The following is a 26237-nucleotide window of genomic DNA, read 5'->3' as shown; positions in this document are numbered from 1 at the left end:
CGAACGCTGGTCCAACTGAGGCGCCAGGTGGAAATGGCATGGCAAGCCGTTCCACAGGACTACATCCAGCATCTCTACGATCGTCTCCATGGGAGAATAGCAGCCTGCATTGCTGCGAAAGGTGGATATACACTGTACTAGTGCCGACATTGTGCATGCTCTGTTGCCTGTGTCTATGTGCCTGTGGTTCTGTCAGTGTGATCATGTGTTGTATCTGTCCCCAGGAATGTGTCAATAAAGTTTCCCCTTCCTGGGACAATGAATTCACGGTGTTCTTATTTCAATTTCCAGGAGAGTATAATTGTATCACTCAGAAAATCCCGTATCTCACTCGTTGTTCGCTGGAACAGACGTATTTTCTCAACAAAATGCAAAGGAAAATAGTTATTGAAAGCTTCGTGTATAAAATTGTTAGTGTAACAGAAACATTTGGTGTACAGTATACAGATAACTCAGACACTGAATTTGCGATATTCTACCTCTAGTTTTTAAATGAGGAACTCTTAAGGCAATAGGAACCTAAAATGTGATTACGACTGACTTCATAAATCACATACGAAAGAGAAACACGAGCCACAAATCCCCTTAGTGTGCAGCCAGAACGTCGAGTGTTGCGCAAGGTAACTCGTTACAGTCACACGTCGTATCACTTATTTACTCGGGACTGGGAAGAGGTATCGCTATCCTTCAACCGTTAAAAACAGTTTTAATTTGTTAGCTACATTTCATACGCGTCAATGTAAATCCCACCAAACGTAAACAGACCAGCGACTACATTTTTCACAGCAAATTTTTCACAAAATTAATAAATGTCTGCAGCTGCTGGGGTACTGCTTGCGAACAATTTCAATGTAATGTTTATTTATAAATGATCACGACTAACGTTTTGGAAGTATCACGATGAATCTGGGAAATAATGAAAATAAAAACAGTTCACTGTAAGCCAGTGATATCTGACTACAAGACGTCGAAAATCAATTTTGTAGGGTATAGCTTTCTCAAATCGAATGAGACAGACAGCACAAAACCGAATCCCAAATCTATGATTTTTAATTTTTTACGCTAACAGTGAAAGTTATACTTTCTACCTAGACTTATGAAGCTTTTCTTTGCCTAAAGAAAACAGGCTTTCGTGGCACATCGGATGTCTCTCAATTAACGAAAACAGCAGCGCAACGTCTGGGCGTCCGCGCTATGCGTCCCTTCGGTGTGTCAATTGTAGCGATAAGCAGACGTGAAGTGTACTGCGAAGCGACATGACCCAGCGACGGTATCCTTGTGTCATTGATCCATTTGTTAGTATGGTGATGACGCGAAACAGAGCCACGTCCGCAGCAGACATCTACGCCACGCCATTTCTGTATGAAGTGGACATTGTGCGCCAGCAAAGAGTAGAACGGTGATACCTCTCTCATCCCAGCACCATGCTATTCAAGTACTGACGAAGCAAGTGACTTCCATCCGGAATTTATATGCATTACAATACTATCAAAAGTGGTACTGACGTCCTGGACAAGTTTGTGAGTGAATATATGTACTCAGGATCCCCCAGACGACGACCTACGAAACTCTTCTTCAATTGGAGTCCAACCTGGCAGTATAAAAAGAAATATCATTGGCATCTGTTCCTATTAGCTTTGGTAGAAGAAGTGGCGCGAACTCGCATTGAATAACAAGCAACAAATGGAAAGAACGAGCTTGAACGTGTTCTCAGTGAGATGAATCTGATGACTGCACCTGCGAAAACTCAACAGGCCCAACCAGAAGAAAAATCTCGAGTCAAGCTATGTGAATCAAGCAAAGAGAGGAAGAAAGACTGGAACTGTGACGCCTGTAATGAATGGGTCGGCGCAGATCACTCAGAAAGGTAATATGTGTAGTTTGCAAAAGTTATTTCACCTTACGTTCTTGTTTTCAATTAAATTTTATCTTTAGCAACAAAAGATGTAAAGTAACAGCACGCTGTAACATTTAAATCAAAATTTGATTTAAGTATTCTGTAATGAAACAAGTTTGGGTAAATACCTAACTTAGTATATCTGTAAGTACTTTTTACGGTAACTAACGTGTCAAACTATGAAGGAATGTTTCTTGTATTCGTAATAGACATTAGATAATAATTTACAATATAAAATACTGTTCACTCTTAAAAAAACCTTAGTCGGTAGTAAATATATTTTACCTCAGTCGACCAAATGTTAATACAAATTAGACTTATATTAATACCTTCAGTTGCTGACAAGAGTTGACATATATCTACCGGGACAGGTGGAAATGTGTGCCCCGACCGGCACTCGAACCCAGGATCTCCTGCTTACATGGCAGACGCTCTATCCATCTGAGCCACCTAGGACACAATCGATAGTGCGACTGCATGTCCGAAAGAACAGACACCATATCCATGCAGTACATAGTTCTGGCAATACCGACGATGACCTTCTTCTTCTGTGCGGATGCACACATATTCCTCGAACTCTTACGGGACTTGGTAAGAATGTCTTCCACGAGTAAAGAGTGTGTTGGGGTTGACATACAAGGTGAGAATGTGGGTCTCACGAGAGGCGTGTGCGAGATAGTCCCATTAAAATTTCTCGGTAGGATACCAACACAGGACAATTGTTTTTTCATCTTTCCTGCTTTGCTGCTGTATCATACTTATTTTCCGTGCACCCACTGTTGTCCATTGCGTGGTGTAGCCTGAAGATTACTTTTAGTTGCAGCTTCCGTTTCTTCTACTCAATTAGCTCGTTCATTTACCCTGCACCATCCCATTCTGAATTATCTTCTTTGTCCGCTCTTTTGCGTTCATGATTTTCTCGTTCATTTCTAGAAGTACTTTTGGAATTACTGCTTCACTTTGAAGTACACATCAAAAACAGTTCCTTCTAACTTGGTCTGCCCTGCTGCCGCATTTTCTGTTTTCTTTTGTATTGCTTCTAGTTTTTCTAATTTTCTGAGTTATTTCTGAGCACTAGGTTAGCATTTGCTGTTACTGACAGACTTGCTTCTATTGTGGGATGTGTATCAACTGACTGAACCTCTGTTTCTGAGGTTTCTATTGCCCTTCCCTCCTCTTCTAGAGCTCTGATTCGTACAACGTGTTCAATGGTCTTTTCAAAACAAGCCATATTGGTACCTCTCATTCTCGCTTGGCCTCCAGTGAGGATAAACAGTCACCCACGCTCTTCCTCATATTCGAAGATCGTCGTAATTGTCTAAATGTCTGATGTTGTGTATGACCACAACATCGTTCCGCCGCAAGGTTGCCACATAAAATGGTCCTTGAACTGGGTTCTCTCTACCCCATTTGCTACCACAACTCGAGGTAGGACAACTTTATAATACACTGTAGAGCTTGTAAACAATTGACGTGCTTACAATATGCTCTCTCTCTAATTAATACACACATATGTTCCCTCTATTCTTCCCACCTCGGATATAAACGTAGATCCTCTGAACACACTATACTGTCAATAACATTTAATAGCTCAGCCTACAACGTATAATCGACAGCACCTTGTTGGTTAAATACATAAGACGTCACAAATATTCTGTCACATTCCACTTACTACTAAAAGTTTTCAACCTGAAGGGATGTATTCATTCAAATATTTGGTAGCTACCTTATTTCCTTACAACTAACAGATACGATCCAAATTCTACATAGCATAGAGAACACAATGACTGTCAGGAATATTGTACTATGCCAAACATAGTGCAAAGAATCAACGTCGAAAATCCTGTACAAATTATTGGGCAACACCAAGACAAATAAACGCCTTAACAGTTCGCATTTCACATCCAGCTCGCAGTCCATAGAATTACACGTAAGTCAAACTTTCAGACTAGTTCTGTTGCACTACCAGCAATTGGAGCTGCCACTGTGAGCTGCGGTCGACCGGCCTCTTAAAAACGTTATCCTTGGCGCTGGTGGCGCCTCAGGTGAGGGGGAGTGGCTCTCGTGCGGCCGGCGATTGGTTGGCGCAAGTCGCTGTCGCTGCCTCTGCCGGACAACTTCGGAACCTCTAGTGCCAGTCTCTGTACCCTGAATAATAACCCTTTTATGGTGTCGATGCCACAACGTGTGTCTCCATGAAAGATGTACTCTGAATCCGACGTTCTGCTGTCCTCGAAGATCACAGATCTGATGCAAGATGGAGATGGAAACACTGATAGATTCCCAAATAGTTATCAGATCTCAAATAAAACTTTACAGCCACCTCGTAGTAGCGATTAGTCGCAGAATTCACAAAATGACAGCCCTCCCCTGCCCATATGGGGCAGGGGAATGAAATCACAATAAAGAAAAAAAAACTCACAAAAGACTGGATATGGGATTGGAACTTACCGAGTTAGAAACTGATACACAGATATTTCACTTTAACAGCGACAGATGCTGAATTACATATTAAGATATCAAGTGATACCTAGCCGTCGAATTATAAATCCAGTCAAAACCAAACAGTGAAACTTCGCCCTCACACTTCTAAATACAGTTCTGTACTAAGTAAAGAACATTTCAGTGTTCGGTATAAATTCAGTAAAATCTCCACTATTAGCAACGCAAAACAACGGAGATGTCGGACTGTAGCTCCCACTCTAAGTAACTAAAACAGAGCTCTGTTCCCAGCACATTGTAAATCATTTCGACACTACTAAAGCAGCTGCACCTTTCGCAAAGTGATAAACCTTCCTCATAACTGTAACACTCTCTCAACTTCCCGGCTAACACAAAATAGTTCCCCCTTGAACAACCCGCTCATATGATGCCTCCTCTTCGCTCCTCAAATATTTACACAGATATAATTTTTTTGACTTTACCTTGGCTTCCAGAAAAACCTAAGTAAAATACACAGGCACATAAAGAGTAACCTTTCAACTCAAAATAATATCAGCTTACGTAACACTTTCTCATTACATGTTAGTGTATGTAAATGACAAATCTAAATACTTAAAAAAAGAAAATTAAGAAAATATATGGAGTTCTGTGTTGCTTCCTGTGAGTTATCGACGTTGTGGAGCACTGTCACAAGAATACCGAATAGGGGCCAAAATACCGGGTGGTTATAATTAAACGTTCCCTATTTAACATGTTATCACACGGAAACTAATTACCGTACGAGTACAAACTTGATAGCCTTAATGTCCAGAGTATGGGCTGCATGGTTTCCATGCGTCACAGCGCCACCGTCCAGTTCCAACTATGGCCACCATGTGCCGTGATCAGTCATAGTGATTCTAAGCCTCACACGCCTGACCCAATGGCAGTGCACTTGTTGGTGTGACAAAGTGAGTTTGGACGAAACGAGCAGGACATTGTTATCGAAGCTCTATTGTCAAAACAACGGTAATGCTGCATCTTCACTTCGATAATATCGCCGGCTGAAAGAATTACAGAGCATGGGGAGGAAGTTCGCATCAACTGGGGAACTGGGCGTCGCTCCGGGAAGAGGCCCACGACCAGTAGCAGTACAGGTCGTTCATGAAATCATTGTTGCTATCGCAGACAAAGCTGCGCGCAGGTCCCGGTCGTCAGGCAGCGCACGTGCTGTGTCACGACAGTTGAACATCCCGTGGTCCACTGCAAGGATGGAGCTTCGAACCATTCTCAAATGATACCCGAACAAGATCAATATCGTACAGCAGTATGCACCACAGGATCCACAACGACGTGTTGACGTCGGTCTAGAGTTTCGCGCAATGACTGAAGTTGACGAGGTCTGGCCGTGGACCATCCTACTACCAGACGGGTGAGGTGAACACGCAGAATTGCCGAGTGTGGGGATCTTCACCTCCAGTCACTGTGTATGAAGTTACTCTGTACGGCGAACGTGTCACCGTAAGGTGTAGCTTCACGTTCATCACTGGCCCATACTTTTTTGAACAGGTAGCCGCTCAAGAACCAAAGACGTGCAGTGTGACTGGCCAACGGTGTTGCGATGTGCTTCGCCAGCTTATCATACCCTCCAACAGGAGTGAGAGGCATTGAACTTAGCAGGATTCATACAGCATGGAACCGCACAGCACATCGCTCGTGAAGTTCACGACCTTGTCAGAAACACATTTGGAGACGATCGAATTATCAGTCGATCGTTTCCAAATGCTTGGCCGTCACGATCACCTAATCTCACTCGCTGTGTTTTCTAGTTGTGGGGCTACCTGAAGAACAGGATATACAAGGGGAACACTCACATATGTTCTGATCTGAAATGTGGCACATCAAGAGAAAAGTCAGTATACTAACCGACGAGCTTCGTTCTGTTGTGCAGAATGCAGTCCCACGCTTTTGGATTCTTGCGTACACTGGAGGCGTTATATTGAGCCCATTTTGTAGCAGTAATGATACCTGTATGTAACGATATAAGGTACCGTAGCTGCACATTAAAAGAGTTTCTCTTCCCCATCTCATTGACATTAATTATATCAAGCTTGGGACTCTACAATAATTAGTTTCCGTGTTAAATAGGGAATGTTTAGTCATAGTATTATGTCTCAGCAGCTGGTCGAATGCTTTCATATCAAATACGCAAGACAAATGGCCGAATATTGCTTCTACAGTGTGGTGATCCTGGGAAGTGACAAGATGGGTATTTTTGTGTTTCAAAAACCTTGGAAGAACCGACAGACAAATGAGCATCCAGTGCTCTGATTGGAGGGATTTGATCTAGGCTTTGGCTATGCAGTAAGAGTTCCCTGCTCTTCTCTGTTTAGGCAAAGACGAGCTGCTCTCGCCTACCGAAGAGTATACTGACTGTATGTAAATCAACAATTGACTTAAGCTTAATGTAGTTGGGCTATGTTATAAAAAATTTAGCTACAAAGCGATAGTCTTCTAACTTTTATGTGAAGGAATGTTTGTCATCCTGATTGAATATAATCTAATATTACGATCAACCGTTTCTAATATTTCACCGAAATCGATTTTATGACGTGCATTCAGATCAGAAAGGAAATATTAGGTTACAATGGGCCTCAGATGGCTATCATTCTCAGATGGGGAAAATTACAATGGCTGCAGATCGGGTATAAATGACTCACTACAGCTTTTGCACATTATGGAAAACGCTTGATATTTCTAAGTTAGTGCTAAAATATATTTTCAGATAATATATCACTACCTAGGAAAAATGTTTGATGATAATAAAAAGTAACAACAGCTAACGATATTTGGTGTACATAGTTATAAAAGCATTATCTGAAAATCTAAGAGAACTGTAACACCCACCAGATGATTAGAAGTAGCCTCTCCCCCATCGTATTACACGTTACGAAAAAGGCTTTGCTTTTGCTGATTGTGCTCGTCGTTGCTATTATTTTCGCCATAATGATTAAACCAGTCGCAAAGAGGAGAGTAATAAGTTGGATGATGATTGACCATGTTAAAGTGAATCACAAAGCACAGTAACCTTTAGATCATCCATGCATTGTTTCCCGCGGCGTGCATTCTTCGTCGAGCCAAACTCGTTGCTCTTTATGGTCTTCAGTTACGTGACGAGGAACACAGTGGCACACACCTTCGAGTACCGCAACTGGTCGACGACTCAGCACTACCAACAGAGACGCCCAGTCTTGCAACGACCTGTTTGAGTGTAATCCGTCGATAACCTCGAACGAGCGTGTGTGCACGTTCCAACACTGAAGGATACACAGTTGAGTGTGTGACTCCTCTATGCGAAAGATCGGACAGGTTCGTGCGACCTTGTTGCGATGATGACAGACCGCTTCATCCAAAACACAGTGTGCTACACTACTGGCCATTGAAACTGATACACCACGAGATTACATGCTACAGACGCGAAATTTAACCGACAGGAAGAAGATGCTGTGATATGCAAATGATAAGCTTTTCTGAGCATTCACACAAGGTTCGCGGCGGTGGTGACACCTACAACGTGCTGACGTGAGGAAAGTTTCCAACCGATTTCTCATACACAAAACAGCAGTAGACTGGCGTTGCCTGGTGAAACTTTGTTGTGATGCCTCTTGTAAGGAGGAGAAATGTGTACCATCACGTTTCCGACTTTGATAAAGGTCGAATTGTAGCCTATCGCGATCGCGGTTTATTGTATCGCGACATTGCTGCTCGCGTTGGTCGAGATCCAATGACTGTTAGCAGAATATGGAATCCGTGGGTTCAGGAGGGTAATACGGAGCGCCGTGCTGCATCCCAACGGCCTCGTATCACTAGCAGTCGAGATGACAGGCATCTTATCCGCATGGCTGTAACGTATCATGCAGCCTCGTCTCGATCCCTGAGTCAACAGATGCGGACGTTTGCAAGGCAGCAACAATCTGCGCGAACAGTTCGACGACGTTTGCAGCAGCATGGACTATGAGCTCAGAGACCATGGCTGCGGTTACCACTGACACTGCATCACAGACAGGAACGCCTTAGATGGTGTACTCAACGACAAACCTGGGTGAACGAATGGCAATTCATTTTTTCGGATGAATCCAGATTCTGTTTACAGCATCACGATGGTCGCATCCGTGTTTGGGAACATCGCGGTGAACGCACATTGGAAGAGTATATTCGTCATCACCATACTGGCGTATCACCCGGCGTGATGGTATGGAGTGGTTACACGTCACGGTCACCTTTTGTTCGCATTGACGGCACTTTGAACAGTGGACGTTACATTTCAGATGTGTTACGACCCGTGGCTCTACCCTTCATTCGATCCCTGCGAAAACCCTACATTTCAGCAGGATAAAGCACGACCGCATGTTGCAGGTCCGTTACGGGCCTTTCTGCATACAGAAAATGTCCAACTGCTGCCCTGGCCAGCACATTCTCCAGATCTCTCACCAATTGAAAACGCCTGGTCAATGGTGGCCGAGCAACTGGCTCGTCACAATACGCCAGTCACCACTGTTGATGAACCGTGGTTTCGTGTTGTAGCTGCATGGGCAGCTGTACCTGTACACGCCATCCATGCTCTGTTTGACACAATGCCGATGCGTATCAAGGTCGTTATTACGGCCAGAAGTGGTTGTACTGAGTACTGATTTCTCAGGATCCATGCAGCCAAATTGCGTGAAAATTTTAGTCACATGTCAGATGTAGTATAATATATTTGTCCAATGAATACCCGTTTATCTTCTGCATTTCTTCCTGGTGTAGCAATTTTAATGGCCAATAATGTATTTTTCACTACCTGATGTTCATAGACATTCTGTGAGCGGCTATGAAATTCTTCGATGCTCTGGTTTTCCGCCAAAATAAACTCTGCTTCGAAAACACATCCGTTACACATGCGACTTCTAAGACTACATATAGCACCACCACCTGTCAGAAGTTCATGAAAATATTCGCCCTGAAGCAGAAATATTGCGGGATGTTTCACAATAAATACCGCAATTATTCAACGGAAATTGGACGCGAAAAAATTGTGTTGCCTTACTTATTGAACGGCCCTGGTGCTTATCATTGTGCGATAGTTAATTAACCGATATAAATTAATCTGATACACATTGTATGTATGTGATGTCTTCTGGGACATATCCACCGATTCTGATAACAATTCGTGCTGAACTAATATTGTTGCCTATGATGATGAGATATTAATCAAAATACGATTTGAAAGAGATAATATGGAAAATAAATTCATTCACTAATTGCTAGATGTATGTGATTTTCAGAACAGAAACTGTAAAAGACGATGTACACTTAACAGCGCAAGAAGCGCGCCACTCCTGAATTCCATTGACTAGGTCGCACCTAGCTTATGCAACCAACATAGCAGAACTGTGTGGGGGGTCCTCTAATCCCTCTATTGTACAGTAGTTCGACTATACACAACAGTTACCACAAGAGACTACAACAGAACACTGCTCCTTAACGTCAGTCAGTCCTGATGTAAACCAATAAGGTCATACAACAAATCTTAGAAAACACGTTATTAGCGATGGAACAGTCCTCAATCCTTGTACATTAAACTTCATTACAATAAGCAACACCGCGGAAGTCTTATCAAACTCATTAAACGACATGATGAGTTTTGTTCGTGATCCGAATTCGAACCCATTGTTAACCAAACAAAACTTGCATGTCCCATCAAGACTCGACTAGGTATGAAGAGAAATATCGAAGTGTTTATCTGTATCAGTTCACAAGGCTGAAAGTGTGAACCTGGAAATATATGACGATAGGTTTAGCACTGCACTGACAATCCCTTGAAGCTTATAATGTCTCTGAGAAATAACCACAAAATGTATGTCATAAAGAGAAAAACACAAGTGTGAAATGCCATGAACTAAGGTGGTCGTGATGGACAGGGTGTAGAAAACAATCCCTATATGAATTGTTAACTATGCATAATCAGATGTCACGTATCAAATATGTTCACCAACAACATGATATTGGATCTTGAAACTACGATAGAAGTGATTTCCGCCTAACAGGGAGTCTAAACCGGTACCTTTCGCTATTCTCTTACAGTTACAAATAGACTGAAATACTTACTGTTTCTTCACCTCTAGCGAGATGTGCACATGTTCGGCTAGAGGTAACACAATGGGACTCAAACCCCGTGCATACAGTCGCTGCTGACCCCACAAGTTAGGTGTCAACCACCAATTTCCCTTTGACTATTAATTAAGACCTGGAGGAGTCTGACGGGACGGAATCATCTCGAAGGGTTCAGACCTAGAGAAAATAAGGAATTAGAACTCGAAACCCTGTGGAGTGGCAATATTTTCAAAATCTCGAGGTCACTTAAAATAACAAATGAAGGTCGTATGATCTTACGTGATGACCAGTTTGTGAGGTAAAATAACATTACTAGTGTAATAAAGCATACTAGACACAGAGTTTCTGCGAGCGGGGATTTCTTCCTCTGGCGCCCAGAAATAATCCTTCTCCATAGCAGTCAGTAGCTAATGGACATATTTATTGTCAATTTGGAACCATGGAACAGTCCTGCGTTCCTGACTTGGCGTTACCGGAAGTGAAGAGGGTATGTTTGTGGCTCTTAAAAACTGTTTCCCCCAGCAGGAATCGAACCCACACCTTAGCCATTACAAGCTCAGTCCAACTAACCACCGAATTTCACGAAACACGAGGAATGAAAAATGTTGAGTTCAACTAGAGACTTCAGCTGTTGTTGTTAACAACCTACCTGTATTCACGATCTAGTAGTCAACGTAACGTCTTGCAGTGCAAACACAATTCCGTGGTATGAAACTCAACCTTTTCCTTTCATTTTAAGCAGCATTCCGTCTATCTGCTAATAACATCAGTTCGACAGAAGGTCAGAAACAGTTTCGTTGATCTTCTATATCTAATAGAAAAATCGTGTGAAAACATGTTTGTGAAAGGGCTCGTGGTTGTCTGTCATGGTAAGACCAATTCCAGCGCCATCCGTCAGCGGCGACTAGATGCTGACCGGTGTCCGCCCAAGTTATCGACGCATCGGGCAAAGAGCCTATCATCCCAAGCAGACTTTTCTGCACTCTAATTAGCAAGTAATGTTGTATGTGACATAATAGTATGTTTCAGCATGCTCTGTGACAATTTTGTATGGCATGATGTTATAAGTGTATTTAACTTTGGACTTATTTTGTTCAACTAAGTAGTATACCCCGTGCAATGACAACGTGAATATTTCTCAGTTTAGACGTTATGAGAAGTGTCGTTTATGCACTGGAAAATGAAATCTAAAACGGAGAAAGATGTAACATCTCTGATATTGTGTCATGTTTGTGTTTAATAAAAGCGTGAAAGCAGTTAAGGCAATTCGAAACACCTCTGGCCTGTATGGAGAGTGTGATAACGAGGAAGTCAAGTTGTATCGTTTCAAGTACGATCGTTTTGAGATAGATTGATCACGGCATTCAGCAAGGCAAACAGGAGTTGATGGAGAACGTTTCTGTGATTTACTACTTTGGTCAACGACAGTGTATCTGACAACTGACAAGTGTTGCGACCAGTTAACCTTTGTGCGACCTTTGACTTTAGTAGTCATTTTGAGGTTGAAAGAAAGGAAGGAGGATTACAGCACGAAGTCTCTTCAAACACGAGATTATACGTGAAGCAGAATTTCGAACTGGGAAGAATGGTCAAAGTGGTCGTCGGTGTCCTTTCAACGAACAGATCCTGGCATTTGATGTAACAGATTTAAGGAGTTCACTGTAAACCTAAATCAGTGCGGACTGATGGCGATCTGAAGTACCTCATGGTAAATTCGTAAGGTGGAACTGTTGGGTAAGCCATAATAAACCATCTAAAACGATGGCTTGCTTAAGTCCACAACATGTATTGTTACTGATATACATCTGGCGACTGAAAGAAGGTGTTTCGTGTTACGAAATGCTTCACAGGCACATTTAATACACAGAAATAAATCACTAATTCGTTAGAAACAGAATACTCGGTTTTCTGAACAGTTGGGAGGGGATCCTGCATAGGTTCACGATTAGGTTAAATGTTATGGGTCTAAACACAAGTTTATAGCACTTGGATTATTATTGAAAACACTCACAAAAATTAACTGGTCCATGCTCTAATACATATCTGTATGGGTTGAAGTTGGTGGAGAATTGGCGAAGTAGTGGTGACAAGCGACGACTCGGCTAGCTGTACTCACGGCTCTTGATGTTTCAATGCTCTCTACAAATCTCCTTGGCGACGGATTTTTTAAGTGTTAGAGCCATTACTTGTTGCCGAGAGTACCATGCAAAAGCCAAATCCACGTCCGAGGCAAAATTCCTTGCCGGACGGCTCCATTTGCCTCCCGTGGCACCCTCTACGTGTACTGTGCAACGGCTAGCGACTGACTGTCTACCGTTCCAAGAGAGCCGCGCAGTTCGATCGCCAACACCACCTTTTACATTCCGCCTAGCCACTTCCGTTGCGGAGGGACTTCTCTACACCTTTTATGTTGCACAGTACAAGGGTCCTAAGCATGAACCAGCTCCCACTATACAAATTTGTCTTTATATATATACATATATTATAAAATTTTATTGTTTTAAACATGATATTGCTTTTCCATACAAATGCTTCAAACTTTAAATATCCTGTCACAAATATACACAGTTACTTAATATAAACATATTTCTAATCGATATGGGTGTTACAAGTATACACACACACACACACACACACACACACACACACACACACAGATACACACAAATAACACTTCTCACTCCAGTAGGTTAATGTTGAATTAAATTCCATTCGGTCACCGAAAAGAATATATGCTCTTCCAAACTACGCGATAAAAATAATTGAGTATATATTTCATGCCCCTGAGAGGGCTACTCGGAGGCCGCGAGGTCATCCGTCCAGTTTAAGACGCCTTGTTACGGTTCGCGTCGCTGTTCCCGTCGGAGGTTCGAGTCCCCCCTCGGGCATGGATGAGTGGGTTGTCCTTAGCGTAAGTTTGTTTAAGTTACGTTAAGTAGTGTGTAGGCCTAGGGACCGATGACTTCAGCAGTTTGGTCCCTAACCTTACCACAAATTTCCAAAAAATTTTTTTACTGTTCGGAAAGTAAGATCCGACCGGTCACGAAATGGATACCACTGTAAAAATCCGATGAAGCTTTGGACAGATGTGTTGGTCAGTGTCTCTAGTAGGCCTGTCCATCGCGTCAGGTCACTCTTTGCAGTCACGAACCCACAGTGAGCAAGTAAAGATCTGCAGAAAAGAAATTCTGTCTCGAAGTACGAGGGCCTAGCGAGAATTTTCGCCAGAAGCTTTGCAGCTCACATAAAGTACCTTTCATGCGCTTCCTTCTTCAAGACAATTCTCAGTTACATTCTGCAGAACAATGGTCGGGATGACAATTATTGAACTATATGAAAAAAAAAACAGTTACAAACCACGGCGTGCACACATTTTATACAACATGTAAACGTTACTGCAGATATTCGGATTTAGGTTGTGACATTTTCGATAAACCTGGTATCGTTTGCCATGATGTGGCGCAGACGTATAGCGAAATTCTGCATGAGCCGCTGAAGTGTCGGAATATCGATGTTTCCGATGACATTCTGAACTGTTTCAGCTCAGCAGTAGTTTTGAGGCTACTGTTGCACACCTTGTCTTTAATACAGGGTAATTCAAAAAGAATACCACAACTTTAAAAATGTGTATTTAATGAAAGAAACATAATATAACCTTCTGTTATACATCGTTACAAAGAGTATTTAAAAAGGTTTTATTTTCACTCGAAAACCAGTTCAGAGATGTTCAATATGGCCCCCTCCAGACACTCGAGCAATATCAACCCGATACTCCAACTCGTTCCACACACTCTGTAGCATATCAGGCGTAACAGTTTGGATAGCTGCTGTCATTTCTCGTTTCAAATCATCAATGGTGGCTGGGAGAGGTGGCCGAAACACCATATCCTTAACATACCCCCATAAGAAAAAATCGCAGGGCGTAAGATCAGGGCTTCTTGGAGGCCAGTGATGAAGTGCTCTGTCACGGGCTGCCTGGCGGCCGATCCATCGCCTCGGGTAGTTGACGTTCAGGTTTCATAACCAACCTTTTTCGTAGGACTCTCCATACAGTTGATTGTGGAATTTGCAGCTCTCTGCCAGCTCTGCGAGTCGATTTTCCTGGGCTGCGAACCAATGCTTGCTGGATGCGTGCTACATTTTCATCACTCGTTCTCGGCCGTCCAGAACTTTTCCCTTTGCACAAACACCCATTCTCTGTAAACTGTTTATACCAACGTTTAATACACCACCTATCAGGAGGTTTAACACCATACTTCGTTCGAAATGCACGCTGAACAACTGTCGTCGATTCTCTTCTGCAGTACTCAATAACACAAAAAGCTTTCTCTTGAGCGGCCGCCATCTTAGCATCAACTGACGCTGACGCCTAGTCAGCACCGCCTCAAGCGAACAAATGTACAACTAAATGAAACATTATAGCTCCTTTAATTCGCCGACAGATAGTGCTTAGCTCTGCCTTTTGTCGTTGCAGAGTTTTAAATTCCTAAAGTTGTGGTATGCTTTTTCAATCACCCTATATACTCCCACAAAAAGGAATCGATGTGTTCAGATTCGCAGAATATGGCGGCCAACCGAGGACCCTGCCAGAGGCCTCTGTGTACCCCAGAGCCAGAATGCGGTCCCCAAAGTGCTTGTCCAGGACATCACTCTGCTGCTTCGATGGGTTCGAGCTCTCTTTTGCATAAACCACATCTAAGCAAAATCTGGGTCACTTTCGATAAACTTCACGTACCGTTTGGTAGTCACCGTGTCGTCACGGAATATCACACCGATTATTCCATGAGTGGACATTGCACACCACACAGTCACCTGTTGAGGGTGGAGAGACTTCTCAATCACGAAACGCGGATTTTCAGCCCTCCACATGTACCAGTTTTGCTTATTGACGAACGATTCCAAATGAAGTGGGCTTCGTCGCTAAACAGAACCATATATGCGCATATTAATTATCATCAAGCTCCTGCAGCGTTTACGCTGAAAATGTTTTATCATCCACAATACAGCCTGTAAGTGGCTCCCTCTGAGTTTCATCTCTGTTCACATGAACTGTTGGCTATGAAGACCAGATTTTGGCACAGAAAAGCAGTGTAGAGAATTGGCGGAAAGCAGTGGTGTCTGTCTTCGGTGACGAGGGTGTTGGAAAGTTGGTACAATACTACGACAAAGTCGGAGAGGAGAATATGTAGATAAGTAGCTGGGCGTTACGCTAAAGCTATTTTGATTTTCACAGTAGTTTCCATTTCGCTTACCGAACTCCCATTGTATATGAGCGAACTGGGCCGCTACCAGACTCGTAGTCGTTCACTCTATGGGCCGACCTTCTCCAATGACCTCAATGTCGAGAGACGTTAAGCCCTTGTCTGTGGGGCGATCTAGAAAGTTATCAGTCTACGAACTTTTTCGGCAAACATTGAAAGCTCCCTAGACAAAGGGTCATTTATGCGCCACCTGTTATCTTTGTTGCAACAAATGATTCAAATGGCTCTGAGCACTATTGGACTTAAATTTTGAGGTCATCAGTCCCATAGAACTTAGAACTATTTAAACCTAACTAACCTAAGGACATCACACACATCCATGCCCGAGGCAGGATTCGAATCAGCGACCGTAGCAGTCGCGCGGTTCCAGGCTGTAGCACCTAGAGCCGCTCGGCCACCCCGTCTAGCTTTGTTCCAACAGGTCAGTAAGAGTATGGGTATCGTTAAGATTCGATACTTCGCAGGGAGTACTGACCCCGAAATTGTTCAATACTATAAAACCTATTGTGCAGTACTAAGAAAAGCTATTAAAAAGTCCAGAAGCATGTGTATCATGTCTGGGATCAGTAACTCTGATAATAAAATTAAAGCAATTTGGAATATTGTTGAAAGGGAACAGGGCAACCAAGAGCACAGGAAGACTTTAGTGCCATAAAACTGAATGACAAGTGTATTAACAAACAATCAGAAATTGCAAATATTGTCAATAATCATTTTTTAAATGTTGTGGAGAAAATAGGATCTAGATCTTCACTAGAAGAGGCAAGGCTACTAATAGAGGAGGCCATACCTGTGCAGATTGAAACAACTGTAATTCCACCAAACTCTCCCTCTGAAATCAGTAAAATAATAAACTCACTCAAAAGTAAAAGCTCTCACGGAATTGATGACATTTCCAGCAAGGTACTTAAAGCTTGTTCCCCACAGATAAGTAGGATTCTCAGCCACGTATGTAATAGCTCTTTGGAGCAGTGTGTTTTCCCCGATAGCCTGAAATATGCCATTGTAAAACCATTGCATAAAAAGGGGGATACGTCGGATGTCAGCAACTACCGCCCAATCTCTCTTCTGACAGCCCTATCAAATGTTTTTGAGAAAGTAATGTATTGAAGAGTAGCCTCCCATTTTTGTAAAAATAAAGTACTAACAAAATGTCAGTTTGGTTTTCAGAAAGGCTTCTCAACAGAAAATTCTATATACGCTTTCACTGATCAAATATTAAATGCTCTGAATAACCGGACATCAACCATTGGTATTTTTTGTGCTCTCTCAAAGGCCTTTGATTGTGTAAATCATCGAATTCTTTTGGATAAGCTGGATCATTATGGTTTGAGGGGGGCAGTGCACAAATGGTTTAATTCATACTTAACTGGGAGAAAACAGAAAGTTGAAATAAGTGGTTCATGTAATGTTAAAAGAACAGCTGATTCCTCAAACTGAGAGGCTATCAAGTACGGGGTCCCACAGGGTTCGGTCTTAGGTCCTTTACTGTTCTTGATATACATTAATGACTTACCATTCCACATTGATGAAGATGCAAAGTTAGTTTCTTTTCTGATGATACAAGTATAGTAATAACATCCAAAAAGCAAGCACTAAGTGATGTAATTGTAAATGATGTTTTCCACAAAATTATTAAGTGGTTCTCAGCAAACGGACTGTCGTTAAATTTTGATAAAACACAGTACATACAGTTCCGTACAGAAAATGGCACAACTCCAGTAATAAATGTAGACTTTGAACAGAAGTCTGCAGCTAAGGTAGAATTTTCAAAAATTTTAGGTGTGTCCATTGATGAGAAGTTAAACTGGAAGCAACACATTGATGGTCTGCTGAAATGTCTGAGTTCAGCTACGTATGCTATTAGGGTTATAGCAAATTTTGGTGATAAGAATCTCAGTAAATTAGCTTAGTATGCCTACTTTCACTCACTGCTTTCGTATGGCATCATATTCTGGGGTAATTCATCGTTGAGTAGAAAAGTATTCATTTCTCGAAAACGTGTAATCAGAATAATTGCTGGAGCCCACCCACAGTCATCCTGCAGACATCTATTTAAGGATCTAGGGATCCTCACAGTAACCTCACAGTATATATATTCACTTATGAAATTTGTTGTCAATAATCCAACCCAGTTCAAAAGTAATAGCAGTGTGCATAGCTATAACACCAGGAGAGAGGATGATCTTCACTATGCAGGGTTAAATCTGACTTTGGCACAGAAAGGGGTAAATTATTCTTCCACAAGAGTCTTTGGTATCTACAAAACAGCATCAAAAGCCTGATAGATAGCCAACTAACATTTAAAAATAAATTAAAAGAATTTCTAGATGACAAGTACTTCTACTCATTGGCTGAATTTTTAGATATAAATTAAGGGGAAAAAAACATGCAATATTTTGTGTAATGTAATATATTGTACAGACATATTTTATTAACCTGACACCTTCCACATCTTTACGAAGTGTCGTATTCATGATCTATGGAACTAGTATTAATCTAATCTAATCTAATCTAATCATCGATATCTGTATCAAACAACTTTCGTGTACCAGTTCCATTATTTATGTCTCTGCCATCTTTTATGATCTGCCTTACATTTTCTAAGCATTGAAGAGAGATAAATGATGGTTCAAATGGCTCTGAGCACTATGGGACTCAACTGCTGAGGTCATTAGTCCCCTAGCACTTAGAACTAGTTAAACCTAACTAACCTGAGGACATCACAAACATCCATGCCCGAGGCAGGATTCGAACCTGCGAACGTAGCGGTCTTGCGGTTCCAGACTGCAGCGCCTTTAACCGCACGGCCACTTCGGCCGGCCGATAAATGATATCTCCCTCTACCCTCCACAGGCATTTTCATCTCTTGCTAAAGTTTACTAGCACCACCCTTCTTATCGCCTGTTTTTGTGTATGAGGAGAGGAGCAATTCGTGGGCTGGGCAAAGCAAAAGGAGCAGGTGATCATTGGACGAGAGAGGTACTGACCAGCAGATGCAGAGTAACCGACTTGTGCGCGCATCACAGAAATAGTCGTGCTCATATGACGAAAAAAAGTGATCAGCGTTTCACAGTGTGTGATATTTCGGGAAGGCGTCGTTTTGTCACATGAATGACACTTCTCGTTACGCCAGGTCGAATGTCGTATAAGCATACCCCGTCAGCCAGCCGGATGGCGTGGCTGATGATAAAGGCCGTGGAGCGTACGTCACAGCACGCGACACTGTACGTCTTCTGAATGTCAGCAGCCATCTCCAGCAGAGTTTAATAATTCATGCCTGCGCATTTAAATGCATGGAAGTTCGCGATAGCATACGGCAAAATTAACATCTTTGGTTGGTACGTTTCAATTAAATATTGATTTCTATTGGGCCCTGCACGGAGCCAAGCGTTCCCGAAATGTGGTGGACCAGTCTTCAAGTGTGACGTCACAAGTTTGTTGCAAGGCCTATATATCTCATGGCCCCGGCCGAATGCCTGCTCGAAATGTGCACTGCGCAGCGGACGCAATCCGATGGGGGCAGTATTATGTTCTGGGGTCATTCACGTCGACTGCCCGTGATATCTGCCTTTGTAATGCAAGGCATCAAGGCAGCAGTGGCCTGCGTGAACATTATCCCGAACTACCTACCTCCCTCCATACTTGACGTTTAACGGAGTGCGATGTGACCATCAAGCCGGATAGGTATCCACGTCACAAAACCATATTTACTCTGTAGTGGTTTGAGTCCCGTGATAATAAATTCACGTTCATTTCTTGACCATAAAAGTAGCTGCTCCCAACACGATGAAGTAAACATAAGGACGCTATCAAGCGATAATTCAGCGTCATCAAAGCAACGGCCACTAACGTACCGGAATTACGTAGACTTCAGGTGCCATAAACCGCTATAAATTTATCAAGTAGTTTCTGAATTTATACCATGCAGAATCTCTTCTGTACTGCGTTCCAAAAGCAGACCAATGCAATGTTAGACAGTTGGTGCTAATCTTTTGGTTCATCAATATATAAGCGTGGGAAACTAAACACTCTATTGATAGTATGTGACAGCGTCATGTATAGTTCTAATTTGAATTATTTTTATGTCCCCTTTAGTTTCGTAAAATACACATACATAAAATTTAATGTGAATGTCTGCGGAACACTTAGTGGTATGAAGAGAAGAATTATTTGATTTATTATATTTATAGTCATATAGACCTGTATTCTCACGCCATGTCCCAATTAATAATTGATACGCTCAGTACAGTTATTCTCTTTCAGTCATACCATGAAGTGTACCTTGGCGAATTGCATATAAATGGTAACTGTTCCTTCGAATATATGGAGAAATGACATACGAAATCTGAAAGAATGTTAATATAACATTGAGTGAATGTTATATGAAGTTCTTTCAGATAAGCATAACATAAACATTGCAATAATAGTGATGTAGAAATATAGCTACTAAGCTGAAGATGATATTTAGTTATAAATTGCGTATCGCGTGGAATTTGCCAGTGCTAAAAATTAGAGAGAACTTTATTCTACTTTATATAGTTAAATACAGAAAACCCACAGCACAAAAAACGTACTGGAACTTCTGAATGTGCGATTACATTAAAAATTATAAAAACAATGAACAGAATTTATTAATCATGATAATGTAGCGTAACGTTATGTTGACCGTTGTAATCGAAATAACTTTTATGGAACATCACCTTTGTAGACCTTGTCTCGCACCTTGCGCCATGGTTGATCTCTAACGTTCCCACAAAATAATAACAGAACATTGAATATATTTGTTTGGAATCGGTATATGTTTCCTACAGAGATTTAGTATGATGGTCAAAATGTTGTGATTGATACATAGCGATATTCATGTCTTGATGAAGTAGGAGAAGCAAGTATGTACTGCTGCGGCTCAGGAGTTGTAAATCTGTTTGTGCTAGACAACTGCCAGTTTATAGGTGCCCAGCGATAATTGTTATGCTAGCATTGATACATCAGATGATAGTGAACCCATCACACTAATAACTGCACCACTAATTACATTGCGGTGCATATTATTTGCAGATAAAATGTCGTTGCTGAAATTAATGTAATCACACAGATATAGCATAATCATCCAAAATTATTGTTGATGAATTATCAAAATTATTTGAATGAGAGAATGAAGCCAAATTGGCATAAGTAGAGAGAAAATGCCCAATATCGCTTGCACGAATTACATACTGAAAAATGACATTTAATAGATTCAATTGCGTGGGAATCACAGTATCTTAACACTGTAGGCACAAACCTAAATTAAATCTAGTCTATTTGCTATTTAAACACTTTGTTCAAGTTACTTTCTGGCGTACAGGCCAAGCTGTACACTCACGCATTTCTCGCTACTTTGCCAGTCAACGAAATAGTACACTGTAGGAAGAGACTAAAGGTCGATTATTAAAGGATTTTATTTCTAATTAAGCCTCTGCCTATCTAAAGGCTTTGGTTAGCCGCAGCTGTTGACTACTTCAATCCTTAGCTCCCAGAAAATCACCCAGTTGCAATAATTTCTGGACGTAGGTATTTACTGTATCAATAAATGCACAGTGGCATTGGTGATGCTTGCTGTTATGGAGGGTAATCTTGTTGCTGCAGCGAATGTAACAGATCGACATACCACATGACTGTAACGTGATCGGTTCTTACATTTCTCTACTACGTGAAACTGGGGCGCACGTTTGCCTAGATGTGCGATTCTGTTAGGGGAGATTGTAGTACCAAGGAACACTTTTCAGACTTTCGCCTTTAGCCAGCCCTGTGATTAGTAACTTTGTTCCGTGGATCATTTTGCACGATAAATCATTATGATGTGGAACGAGTCAGTATATATTCACATAGCAAACTAATTTGTACATCTACATGTACTCTAAACATCACCATACATTATTTTTCCCCGAAATGAACACAAGATATACAGATTGAGTTAGCAATTCCTATCCGCCACCTTTTACACATTAATAAAATAGAAATTCGTCTACAGAATGGAAGGAGTAGTCAAAGAGAAACTTTTTCGATTTATTTTAAAATTTTACCTTGCTGTCTGTTAGACATTTTATATCACTAGGTGAAAGGTAAAAATTTTTTGGCAGTTTTGTGCACCCCTTTGTGCACCCCTTTGTGCACCCCTTTGTGTTGAGAAATGAATGTCATGTATTTGAAGTTCAACATTTTTCTTGTCATGTTGACTGATCGGGTTTCTACCGCTTATTCGCGTCTTTGCTGCAGGGTATTTCAACTACGTGCCTTGGAGTCTCCTTCAGCTGCTGTATGATACTGTTTCCAGTGTGGAACGAGTCCGGTATTTATGCCTACGTTGTGGTAGGCAGTCCTTGCCACGTGTGGCGCTCCGTCCGTGGTGTGCACTGACCAATAGCAATGGCTGTAGCGTTTTCTTCTAGCCGCGACTGTTCAGAACACTGTGCGCATACTTTGCGGTTATTATACTGTAACCTCCTCACATAAAATAGTTCACCGCAACCTCTCAACAGAAAATGTTAACAGAAATAATATTCACGTTAAGTCTAACCTCCTCACAATAAAAATAAATAAACATTATTGGGTTAATGATTATAATTTTTGTGTAACCTCACAACAAAACTTAATTAATAATAATAGTAATATGATTCTATTTTTTGTGTAACCTCTGAACAAAATTGGTTCCCATTTAATGTACCCACAAAATTAGTTTCACATTTAATGTAAGCTCGAAACAGAAAAATTCCTAAACCTCATAATAGAAAATAAATTCAGTAACCTGGTAAAATTTTGACGACAGCAGTGCTCCGTCATGGCCCTGTAAGATCATTTTGAATAGAAAGCTAAAATTCTCACCTCGATAAAGTCGGTAACTATCAGCTCTTACAATAGCTCATTTCCGGCACAGCTCTGTGCAATGCTGGCCTATACATTTGTTATTAATGAAAGGAAGCAAATGATTTTTCTTTTGCAACAATCGGAATGATCATGCATTAAAAAAATATTAAATTCTGTAAATTGAAATGAATGCTTGTTAGAAATTAGACAAAGATTATTATTAGGACATTTTTAGAGATTTACATGTGAGTTTACAAGATATTACTAGATATGCGCGAGGCTGCTTTTTTACCTTATACAATAATACTCGGGCACCGGCATCGCTGCACCGCGACCGGCCCAGCCATCATGATACACCAGACAGGACTGACAAGCGCAGACAGGCGACTGTTCGCTTGCAACAACTTACTGCTACTGCTACACAGTTCCTACTGTAGTCAACACTGCTCTTTGGTCTCAGATTCTCTTATAGCTTACATATCTCAGGCAACGCATACCTCTTACATAACCCTCCACTGTGGGGAGGGGGGTTTGGCCAAAAATTTGGCAGCGATGGTGAGTCAATTGGACTTGCCATGAGCAACAAATTTTTCTAAAATGTACTTAATTAACTAAGTTGACACTCACAGAGTATATACATATATATAAGTACAGAACATAAAATGAAATAGAGTGCACATGCACTGAGTACAGAACATATCAAGCAATGACAAAATGTATATGTAGTGTTGGCAGAAGAGCCAACACCGTGTTACTAGAGGAGGCCGAAATGCACGCGTGCAAGCTCACGCAGGCTGGCGTGAGGTCTGGAACAGTTAACGGAAATTATAGTAGCAAATAAAGTACGTAGTTGAAGTAATACTTAACTTTATTCCATAATTGATGTACATTGGTAAGATGGTTCATGCTTCATCAGATACATAGCAAAGGATAAATGGCGCCTTGCTAGGTCGTAGCAAATGACGTAGCTGAAGGCTATGCTAACTATCGTCTCGGCAAATGAGAGCGTATTTGTCAGTGTAGCTTCGCTAGCAAGTCGTCTGTACAACTGGGGCGAGTGCTAGTACGTCTCTCTAGATCTGCCGTGTGGCTGCGCTCGGTCTGCCATCACTGACAGTGGCGACACGCGGGTCCGTCGTATACTAGCGGACCGCGGCCGATTTAAAAGCTACCACCTAGCAAGTGTGGTGTCTGGCGGTGACACCACAGTATACGCAATAAGTACAAAACATATTAACAAATGAAATAAAGTGCATACGAACTGTAGTATTTTTTTTACCATTTTACTAGAACTAGGATAGGAAACGGAAGGATTGCATCATGGTTGTAGCACATTAGGTTGCACGTAGCTGCACGGAAAGTCCATATCTTTCTACAGTAGCACAACACCAAGTGAGAAAATCTGAAGTTCGCCTCCCTGAAGATTTAATCAGTGTAGCCAAGACACTGAAATGTCGTCCTCGTATTCTGAAAGAAAAAATTAGTTAAGACTGCTATCATACGATGTGTATAGCATATTCATGTTAATGTTTGTTAATTATGATCCATTTACTCTTCGCGACGAGGTATTTCATCGTCTTTCGTTCATTCCGAAGGTGAAATTCCCATTTCATAGTAATCCACTGTGGTTTGTTTCATTTATTTCATTTACACGTTATTGCTTTCTGAAAATGATGAACAATGGTTAATGTCTTGCATTTAAATCATATACCCATTAAATAAAAACTGGTTTCTAGTGATGTAATTAAGCATACAGCATAGCATGACGGAAAACGTAATATGTCAAAAACACAGACAGTGTGCAGGTGCAAAAATGTACACAGAGTATCATAATGTAGTAGCAAAAAAATGTAAAATAGTCACGATGTTGAGATATCATCAGGCAAAATGTAAGAGTCAACTGGTGTTTGTTATATCTTAAAGATTTCATAGTGCATACAAAGAAACAGGAAAACAATCATATATACATAAAAAATGGAAAATGTGCACGGTCTGATATATAACGATAAGAAAAGCGACCTGCTAACCTTACCTTGCCGGGAACTTGCCAAGAAAAAATATAATAACCATCAGTAGGTAATCACATAAATAAAATTGCATAAGTGGTCATAAAATATGTAACTTTATCTGGAAAAATGTGCACGGTCTGATGTGTAACGACAGGAAAAGCGATATGACAATCATCAGTAAGTGTTCATATAAATATAATTGTATAAGTGGTCATATAAAACTCAGGAAATGGCATTACAGTGTAATAAATCATAAAGTATGTTCATTCAATAAAGGGTTTAATATTGGAGACATGGTGATTGCCTTAATATTTCTGGTTCTCAGAGTTTCGACGTGTACTACATTGGGGTGAGGAATGCTGCGAATTCTATATGGACCTGCGTATAGAAGCTCAAATTTACTACATCTACACTTTCCTCTGCTAGATAAATAGTGTGTACGCACTAATACCTTCTGTCCAATGTCAAAGTCACGGCGTGTACAAACCTGATTTTGTTGTCTTCTCCGGCGCTCTGCGGCACGTTTGATGTTGTTCAGCGCAATGTCAATTATTTCATGGTGTCGCAGTCGACGAGATGTAGGACAGGATACTAATTCTTCAATTTTGTTAGGTGGTTCAACATTTCTCAGTATAACAGTTGGATATAGCATAGTAGATTCATTTGGTATCGAGTTAATTACATCCTTATACAATAATACTCAGGCTCCGGCATCGCTGCACCGCGACCGGCCCAGCCATCATGATACACCAGACTGGACTGACAAGCGCAGACAGGCGACTGCTCGCTAGCAACAACTTACTGCTACTGTTACACAGTTCGTACTGCAGTCAAGACTGCTCTTTGGTCTCAGATTCTCTTACAGCTTACATATCTCAGGCAGCGCATACCTCTTACAATACGTTGTCGTCAATATAGCTGTAGTAAGGGCTCAATGGCGTCCAAGCTGTGCTAGACGTTTTAGCTTCCGATTGTCGTCATTTGAGTCCTTCTGTGTACTGCTCCTGTTCGTGCGGTAGCGTTCTCGCTTCCCACGCCCGGGTTCCCGGGTTCGATTCCCGGCGGGGTCAGGGATTTTCTCTGCTTCGTGATGACTGGGTGTTGTGTGCTGTCCTTAGGTTAGTTAGGTTTAAGTTGTTCTAAGTTCTAGTGGACTGATGACCATAGATGTTAAGTCCCATAATGCTCAGAGCCTTCTGTGTACTAGGACGTTGTGTTACCGTGCTGTGTCGTGTTAGGCGTTCGCGGCTAGAAGAAAATGCTGCAGCCGTTGCTACTGGTCAGCGCACACCACGGACAGAGCAAAGACGCGGATAACCGGCAGAAAACCGATTAATCAACATGACAACGCCTCGCCGGGAAAACTTGAAGAATTACATATTTTCTTGTTCGATTTTCAAATGACAGCATTCATTTTACGTTTGTTTCAGTATTTTCCTACAATTACAAGAATCACTCCAGAGAGATAAAGTTTTTCCAAATCTGAAGAACTGGTGCAAGGTAAAATATGGACACGTAGACTACTAACTATTCCATTCAAATTTAAACGTTTTGAAATCGGGAGAGTCTTGTATGTACTATGTTTAGAAGTCTACATACTACATTGTTACTCTGCTACACACTAATCGTCGTTAAATGTAAAGAATTAAT

This window comes from Schistocerca cancellata, chromosome 6 (assembly GCF_023864275.1).
Source record: "Schistocerca cancellata isolate TAMUIC-IGC-003103 chromosome 6, iqSchCanc2.1, whole genome shotgun sequence".
Taxonomy (NCBI): Eukaryota; Metazoa; Arthropoda; class Insecta; order Orthoptera; family Acrididae; genus Schistocerca; species Schistocerca cancellata.
The sequence above is the reverse complement of the archived record's forward strand: the minus strand, read 5'-3'. Positions refer to the sequence as shown.